Raw genomic sequence first — 9,114 nt, 5'->3', positions numbered from 1 at the left:
AAGTAGAGGAACGGTGGAGCCTCGCTGTCAAGACGGCCCAAGTTACCTGTAGAGAAGGGGATATTCAGTAGAAATCAATATCAATATGATATTTCAGAACCAAACCTAGTTACAAGGCTGCAGTTTAACAGATATATATGGTGCTTTAAAAAGAACATAACATAAAACAGGATTGGAGGACAGAATGGTTGCATATTGGAAAGCTACCACATAAAACTTCTCCTGTGCATATATATGACATTGTTATGCCTCCTTTCTTATAATAGAACATTTAGCATTCTAACAAATATTTAGCATTCTATCAGCTACATAACTTGAAACAAAAGAATTGTGCATTTTGATCCTACCTGGTTTCATTTCTAGGTCTATAAGGATGGCGATCCGCGTGCCCCAACAGATAAGAATGTTTTCTGTATCTGAAATTACGAATCCGGAACATGTGAAATTATCTGCCGGTGCTGAAAAGGCAGTGGTATTTTCTAAAAAAACTAGGTACACATAAATTGAACACTTTCCAATATTTGTTTGTATTTTATTTATTTATTTATTGTTGTCTAATCTAATAAAATAAACAAACATTTTTCCCATCAGCGTTATGAGAATTTTTAGCACAAGGAACGGCAGTTTACTTCATCAGATCACAATGCCAGGCATGGAGTGCTACAATCTGAGGTACTAGTCTAGGCTTCAAAAGGCAGCATTTGTTTTCACTGTTGCATACTGACAACTTATATGTATTGCAGCAATAATATCTTAGTGACAAGCCACAGACCTGACCTGAAGGGCCTCTTTCCTATCCAAACACACTCTCTCAAAACCGGAGGCCTGACAGAAAGGTGTTATGTTCCTCTCAAGAATTACAGTGAAGTTAGATTCATACAATCTATTTCAACTAAAGTGGTGCTACAAGAGAAAAATATGCGAGTCCGAATCACAGATGTAGGTTTATTACATACAAGTAACTAGATTTTATTATTATGAAACCTTGATCTCAACTTACAAGTGTTTGCTCCTCCTGAATTATGATCCAGCTCAAAGAAGAGCCTTCTGTGGCTAAATCAGTTTGTAAGAGTAATCCAGGGGGGATACACATCCTACAGACTGAAGATGAGCTACTATTATTGGTGAGATATAGAAATCAGGTTTCCTTGTTTGATGATAAGGGAGAACTGCTGAGGCGAATCAGGTTCCTGCCTTCATGGAGGCTACACTGTTATACAATCGACGAAGCATCCGATGTACTAATATCCTATTTGAGATCGCATGACACAAGAACAGGTATTATTTCATTCATTAGCTGCGGTTGATACAAGTTTATAATCTTCATTCTTCCAATCGTTTCGCCTGACTTAATAGGGGTATTATTCATTGCAGGTGAAAAGATTGGCAGAATGAAGATTATAAACCTAGCAAATGCGGCAACTATTACAGAAATTTCAGAAGATACAAATGCAGTTAGGGCAGTAGGTCTTCCGCAACAGAAGCCCATCAGAAGCTCAATAGCTGAAGCCTTAGCATATGTTGAAAGCATTTTTTATGAACAGGAATCTATGGAGATAATTACTGGGACAGCAAAGGGTCAGATACATGTCTGGGGAACTTAGTCAAACACTCTTGTGTATAAAACAAATAACATGTGAGCAGCTAAATGCTTGTAAAATTCCTAGTGGGAAGCTGATATTCTTTTCTGTAAAAAAGCAGTGCATATGCCTTGCAATGCCCCATTTTGCTACACATTATTTGCCTAACTTGCCTAAGGTTAGTTCAATACAAATGAAGCCACAAGTTGGCAAGCCAAAGGGAATCTTGTCACAGTGGTGTGGCAAAAAGCACATTGGCTAAGGTGACAAAAATCATTATTCGAGGCTACCAAATTTTCTACAAAATTAACTATTTGAGGTTACTAACTTCCTGTACATGTATAATAAGAAATAGGCAGTAAGCATATTACACATAACTGGGTACAACACTTGTACTAGAAATCATGTGAATGTATCAAGAGGAAGGTGAGGAAAAGTCACATGTAACTCGGCATTACCCAACTTAACCTATGCATTGATCATACCTCAGCAAGTCAGTTAACGACACAGGTTCAGACTCAACATTTATGGATCGCTGCATTGTTTCTAGCTTGTACTTATGCCTGCATACATGCGCCAGTAAGAATTAGCCGCTGCTTTGGGCAAGATGCATTCCTCTTTACTTGTTGGTTCCTGTGATAAATGGAAACCATCTTGAAAGCAACTACACATAGAAGAAGATTCAGATGCATAAACTGAAGCGAGCATGTATCAAGTACTATCAATATCAAATGTGAAATTATCATGTCCTATATCAATTACCTATGGGGAAACCCCAAGCTACTAGCCAACAAGCTATCTCATCTGAGTTGTGAGAAACAATTTTGAGAAAGAAAATATAGGTCGGAGCCTAGAGAACCAATAAACCACTCCATCCTTGGGATCCTGAAGAATAAGACATAAATAGAGTGTCACCAGAACTCAGATTTTTGTTTGTTTGTTTGTAGAAGAGGGATTTAGAGGATGAGAAGGGAAGATGGGTACCGCAATTACCAATCACTCGGGTGCGCATCCTCCCCTCCCCGTGTGTGGTATCAGGAAGAGGAGGTTCCGTCTGGCCGTGGGAAAAACTTGATCTTTGAGATCGGTAGTCGGTCGAGGCGGTAGGACACGATGGCGCCGGCGGTCGATCGAGAGGTGGCGCAGGCGGTCGATCGAGACGGTGGCGCTGACGGTAGATCTAGAGGTGGCGCCGGCTGTCGATCGAGAGGTGGCGCCGGCGGTGGATCGAGACGGCGGCGCCGACGGTCGATCGAGACGGTGGCGCCTGGAGATGAGAATACAGGGAGGCGCGTGAGACAGCACGGAGCAGTCTGGAGGAACGTAGGGAGGGAGGGAGTGGCGCAGTGGCGACTGGGGAGCGCCGGCGGCGAGATTCGGCGGCTTCGGGCAATATAGGGGTAGGACGGAAAGGAAGGAAGAGACGAACGCATGGGCTGTGGGCGGATAGCACATACTCCAGCAGGAAAGAGAGCAATTTGATTATTTATTTTTTTGATCAAATGAGGGCAATTTGAGTAAATGCCACATCTTTTCCGAGACTTTGCTGCTATCTCTACTCCTAATGTCTCAGTTGATAGTCTCCGCGGTTAATTTTCATCCCACCTTCCCTGGGTTTTTCGTCCTCCCTCCCATCTCCCAATTCCCCCGCAGTAACGATCCCACCTCCCAGTTTCGTCGGTTTTTTTCGTCGGGTTTTTATTCGTCCCCCTCGATCCTATCTCCACCTCCATCCCGCCGCCACCTCCTGCCCCGTGCCGCCCGCCCCACACCGCCTCGACCGAGACCGCGCCCCTCCCCAAACGACGACGATGATGGAGGGCGCCGCCCAGCACCTGACCTACAGATTCGCCAGCACCTGACCTACAGATTCGCCGGCTCCCCGCTCCTTGGGGCCAGCCCCTCCCCCGTGCCGGGTCGAGCATCGGCTTGGAGGCCTACACACGAGCACGGGTTCGCTCGGTCCGTCCGGGTAGGGCGCCACCGGCGGTCTTCTTCTCCGGCCATCCGTCGTCGGTGGCCATTCTTCCTGCTCCCGTGCCTCTTATTTGGATCGAGGTCGCGGTGGTAGTGGTTCGGCGGCGGTTGGGAGGGAGGCGGTGGCGGCGGTGGGAGCAGCAACGACGGGTGGTGGGGTCCGGCAGCGGGTGGAGGGGCTATGGCGCGGTGATGGGGAGCAGTAGGTCTGTGGCCGGACCAGAGCGGGCAGGGGGTTTCTTCCCGGATTGTTGATGAATATACTTGGGGATTCATGATTCTTGCACCCATGATGTGACGCGAGATTTGTTGGGATTTTGTCGAGGGAGATGGGGTGCGATTTGGGGGGATCATGCCTCGGATTCTCGGGGTCGCCGGGGATGCGGTGATTGAATGAGGAGACGGTGGAGGGGGGGAAGGAAGGAGGAGGGGGAGGCTGCAGCTGCGAGGCTGCGATGGGAGACGTTGGGGATGCCCACTGTACATTGGTGTCCTTCTCAACACAAACCCATGGAGTGCCCAACTCGGATTTCAAAGGGACTTGGCTGGTTCGATACTGCCAATTTCTTGGGTGCTGATTTTGAGTTGGTAAAAACCCTTGATTGATGCAAATCTTAATTTTATTTTAAGTGGCTGCAGGTTTATAATCTGGGTAGAGCAAATTGTTTTTGGTTGGCGATGACTGCACTCATATGGATATCCCTATGCTCCTTATATCTTGCTGGTTACCATTATTGTTGATTATTTCTCTTTTTGTTCTTTTCTGTTATCTAATAGGGAGTAATAGATATTCTCTTACTACATGTACATCTAAAGGACAAAGGAGCATGCCATCTATGATTAAACATGGGTTTTGTTTGAGATATAACGTTTCTAGCTGAATGTTGTTTCATACAATTAATCATTATTTCAGTTAGAGAGATTAAACCCAAATTTGTGTATGCATTGAATTGGAAATATCACAACTGCATCTTAATTGTCTGCTTAAATTCCACAGTAGAGACTTTGCCACCGATGACACACTATATGTGGATGCCACATCCTTTCTTCTGCACGCAGCGCATGGCATTCCGGTAAGCCTTGTACCGTTGAGATGCTTGACGAGGTGTGCAGCTGTAGTTTAGTAAATTTGTGTGTTCGATTTGAGCGTTGCAGGTTCGTTTATGTGTGCTTCTCAGTATTGTACATGAGGTACCATGAGGGGTGGTGACCCAGAACTTGTTGGCGTGGCGAAAGAGCCGGTTCCTGTGATCAGGATGCTGGAGGCTCTTGGGTCACAGCCCACATGTCTGCTGGAGTTATGTTTTATACCCTCATTCTGTTAGTAGATGCTCTTGTTGTACAGATACCATTCAGGCGGTGTCTTTGGTGAAACTTGTAGCTATGCTACTTGGCCCTACTATAGTAATACTCCTGTACCGTTCATGCATTAGGTTTTGTGAAGTTTCAGCTCAACCCTATGACATGTTCTTTGTTAGTATTTCCTTACATATTATCTGCATCATTCCCTAAGAAAAACATATTATGTGTGGGCTCTCCTTTTGGTGTCTAAAAAATTCATTATACTATCCTTTTCGGCCAAAACATTGAGGATCTCCACCAAATCATTATGTTGTCCTTTTCTCAAGGATCAGTGGCAAAATCAGTGAGAGATGTTCTCTCATCGGTCGATGGAGCTAAGGGGGGATTCTAGATTGAGATCGAGTGAGAGGGGGTTGACGAGGAGAGAGCAGTCAGGCGGCGGCGGTGACTTGGAGCACAGTCCAACGACGACGGCCGTTCGGGAGCAGGAGCGCGACGACGGCTATTTGAGAGCAGGAGTGAGATAGCGGCTGGGCATCGCGGGGTTCAGTGGTTGGAGAGGATAAGGGGGACGACAGTTGCACTCGGCACCATGGGACACCCAACGTGGTTGGAGAGGATAAGGTTGATGGCTGATTTCTTTGTTCGCCTTTGTTGTGGTCAATGGTGTCGCATCCTTCTCGATCCCTTGCCATGAGGCAATAAATCACAAAAGAGCGGACAACACCCTATGCTCCACCTTCCATGTACATGTATTCTTCTTCGGACCCTGAACCGAAGGCTTCTTCAGGTCCTTATCAAGGTACGGCTGATAGGTGGTTTCACCGCGGAGCTCCCTCGCCGTTAGTACAGCGACGCCTGATCGAACGTGCCGCAACTCATCACCTTGCATCGCCCTCCCACGGCTGCTTCTCTCTGATCTTGGTCAGATGTTCTGGTTGATGTGCAAGGAGATGAGAGGGCAAGCTAGGGGAATGGAATTAGAGAGACGATTGTAGAGCGGCATCGTTGTTGTCCCTGTTGCTTTATTATTTTCTTTCTCAAGTGGTTACTTTACCTTCATCAGTCCATCTTCACACTTTTGATTGTCTCAGCTTAGCTTGCAGTTCCAGCTTAGATTTGTTAGTTTTATGGGTTAGCCAGATTGTTCAAATGTCTGGTTGATTCACAATTTTCTCATCCTTCACCGCTTGTGTTTATCAGGTCTAGACCAGTAGGGGGAAGAAGCCCCTACCGATCTCTATTCCTAATGTCTCAGTTGGTAGTCTCCATTCCACGGTTAATTTTCGTCCCACCTCCTCTGGGTTTTTTTCGTCCTCCCTCCCACCTCCCAATTCCCCCGGTAACGATCCCACCTCCAAGTTTTGTCGGTTTTTTCGTCGGGTTTTTATTCATCCCCCTCCCACTGGTTTTATTATCGCTTCTGCCCGCCCACCGTCGCCATGGCTGTTCTGATGCATCTAATACGTAAGCTTCCAGTCGCATCTCCATCTCTTGCAGATTGATTTACAACGACCTCTAATGATTTACAATTGCAGATCGATCTGCTGTAACATTGGCTGGGTGTTCTCTTCTCGCTCTACCAACACTGGCTGGGTGTTCTCTTCTCGACTCTACCAACACTCTGGAGTTACAAGCAATTACATCAGGTAGATATATCTATGTTATTTTTTTATTGCTTTGAGCTGCTTTGATTTTATTGGTAAACGGGGAGAGGCTGGTGAGCTGTCAGCACACCTTGGCCACAACTGATTTACAGAAAGATGAATAGACATGCAGACTAAGCTCCATAGCAAAGGGATTTTGGTAGTACATGCCAAGTTTTTGCTCACTGTTGAATAGTCTATATATAACTATTTATGCAATACTTGGACCATAGGAGCAATTCATTATGTATATTTTGCTGGGGATTGTGCCTTGCAGTCAATTTATAGAAGGGTAAGATGTATCGCAATATCTTTGACTTGTATTCTCTGTGATGTCAAGTAAGATAATAGAATATATGCTCTTTGGATTATCTTTTCTTTTTTTCGATGTCTCTGTCTTACTTATATAATCCAATTGGCATTCGCTATAGTTTCTGTTGATGAAACATTTGTTTTGTAATGTCAGGAGGTTCTGTTTGTGACTTTGCAATCAATATTCATAGATACGGTTCGTAGATCATGATATCTACACAATCTCAGTCTACTTCACGTGACTATATATTGTATTAATGGGTTGTGTCAGGGTTATTTTATCAACTACTGGGTTGTTGATCTACATTACGGTTTAATTCTTACACGAATTAATGTTGACTCGATTCCTGTAGTAGGTTGAGAGGCTTCTTCTCTCATGATTTACTATAATTAGTTTGCATGGCTCCATGCTCCTCATGATTCCTTTGAGTTTTTCTGTAGGAGCTCAATCAAAAATCACCTAAGAAAAATATGTCGTTCTTCTCTACAAGGGTTGCATGTGGAATTTGAGGAGAATCTCTGTGCACTAGCATCCGACTCCTTGATGTTGCTCTGATCATATTGTGTAAATATATTTCTAATAAAGCAATCGCCCGATGGTGTACATGTTAGAAATAACAAGATGTAATCATCAAGTGTGAGAGATGGTGGCAACATCATTATGGGATGGTATGTACTGTTGTGCTCATCAATAGGTTAGTCTTTCATTCTCTTGCAGCCAGTATGTTTTTTGTTATGCAAACAACTAGGAAATATCTAATTTCTATGTACGTCCAAATATATATAAGCCCTTGTCCCATTGAGTCACTTACAAGGTTGCTACAACATGCTAAGTAAGCATCCAATTATTTACCCTATTTTTTGTATCAATCCGAGAAAGACGAGAACGATGGCTGGAAGGCAGGGCGTTGTTGGATGGAAGGGAGAGTGAGAGAGACAGGAGGGGCATGAGGTGACAAGTTCAGTGGGGTTGCCGAGGAGGTTTGAGGGAGACAGGCCACCATTAAGATTTTTATATCCGCTTGCATGCGCGCTTGCTTGCTGATGTGCGCGTGTGGCTGTTGCTGCTGCACATGTGTGCGTGGTATGCCATTGCCGCTGTGTATCGCTGTGACGCTATGTGCTTGCTGCTGCTGCTCAGCGTGTGTGTGCGGTTGTGCCGTTGCTGTCGCGTTGTCTGGTAAAACCGCCATGCACTTCTTTTTCTTGTGCTGAACAATTCATGATCACTATACTACTGAACTCTTTCTTGAATAGAAGCCACATGAACTTAGTTTGAGCTCTTATGTTGTTAAATGAAGCATGATTTTTAGTAAGCTGGACAATATTTTTGATTTCCTCACTTAATAGGAAATTTTCAGTTCTGTTTGTATTGTTCCAATCAGTTGTTTTTACACTACTATGTAATCAGCACGCTTATATATCAAGTGATTATAATATCTTCATTATTTCTGTCATGACTTTGCTTTCTCATATTACTGATCCATGGTCTCCCTGTAGATTTCAATGCTGACTTGAATCCTGTTAGGAGTTGATCAAGATAATCCGATGTGTTGTGATGCAATCACTAATTAATTTGAGAGAGAACAGTGTGGAATTAGAAGAAACGAGATGTGACCGTTAAGTTTGAGAGATGGCAAGAGAATGTGATATGTAGTCCTCTATATGCACCAATAACGCATTCACTTTTCACGCTTCTATGGTTGGTTCATATGTGGTTATCGAAGCAGGATAAGTTCTTGAGAAGGACTCTAATTGCTATCGACACCAAGATTTCAGATGTCGCTCCCTGTTGCGTATTGCCGTTGACACTGGACTTGCTATCCAGTAAGAGGGACATTGGGATCATTGTTCATCTAGAGAAGTCAGTGCCAAATCTACGTCAGAATATTGGGATGTTAATGATTGGAGGTGATGTTTTTCTCTTCCATGCCTAAATTGTCTTTAGTATAAGTCCATATAAAGAAAACTGTAGTGTTCCAACTATTGAAGCACAATTGTTAAATTAATTAATTTTAGCTATGTTATAGTTTGAGCTGAGGGCTTGTAGCGACCAGACCTTAAACAGTCTGATCTCTGTGCTTAGGTGTCATCCCTGGATCAGTAATGCTGACACCATACAGTACTTTAAAGGATTTATAACAGAGTAGCAATCACACACTTATTACATCGAATGTCTCAAAAGAGAACTTATTACAATAAATATGGCTTAAGGCCATCTAATAACGATAACAGCGGAAGGCTTGGAAGATAAGCGAGTCCATCAACTCCAACGGCATCACTGAGTATAGAACCAC

The 9,114-nt window shown here is 44.0% G+C and overlaps 1 long non-coding RNA gene across 5 annotated transcripts; it reads left to right on the top strand.

The window, feature by feature from the left end:
* Positions 1–3,326: 3,326 nt before the first annotated feature.
* On the top strand, positions 3,327–8,890 carry LOC125530426. Of its 5 annotated transcripts, none has more exons than XR_007292927.1 (4): positions 3,327–4,854; positions 6,398–6,508; positions 7,259–7,486; positions 8,318–8,890. It is a non-coding gene; the product is annotated as an uncharacterized LOC125530426 (long non-coding RNA). The 5 variants fall into 5 exon arrangements; XR_007292923.1 differs by having other exon boundaries at positions 7,259–7,512; positions 8,318–8,881; XR_007292930.1 differs by lacking the exon at positions 8,318–8,890 and having other exon boundaries at positions 3,327–4,145; positions 4,555–4,854; positions 7,259–8,308.
* The last annotated feature ends 224 nt before the right edge of the window (positions 8,891–9,114 follow it).

Source organism: Triticum urartu, chromosome 1 (assembly GCF_003073215.2).
Source record: "Triticum urartu cultivar G1812 chromosome 1, Tu2.1, whole genome shotgun sequence".
Classification (NCBI taxonomy): domain Eukaryota; kingdom Viridiplantae; phylum Streptophyta; class Magnoliopsida; order Poales; family Poaceae; genus Triticum; species Triticum urartu.
The sequence above is the reverse complement of the archived record's forward strand: the minus strand, read 5'-3'. Positions and strand labels throughout refer to the sequence as shown.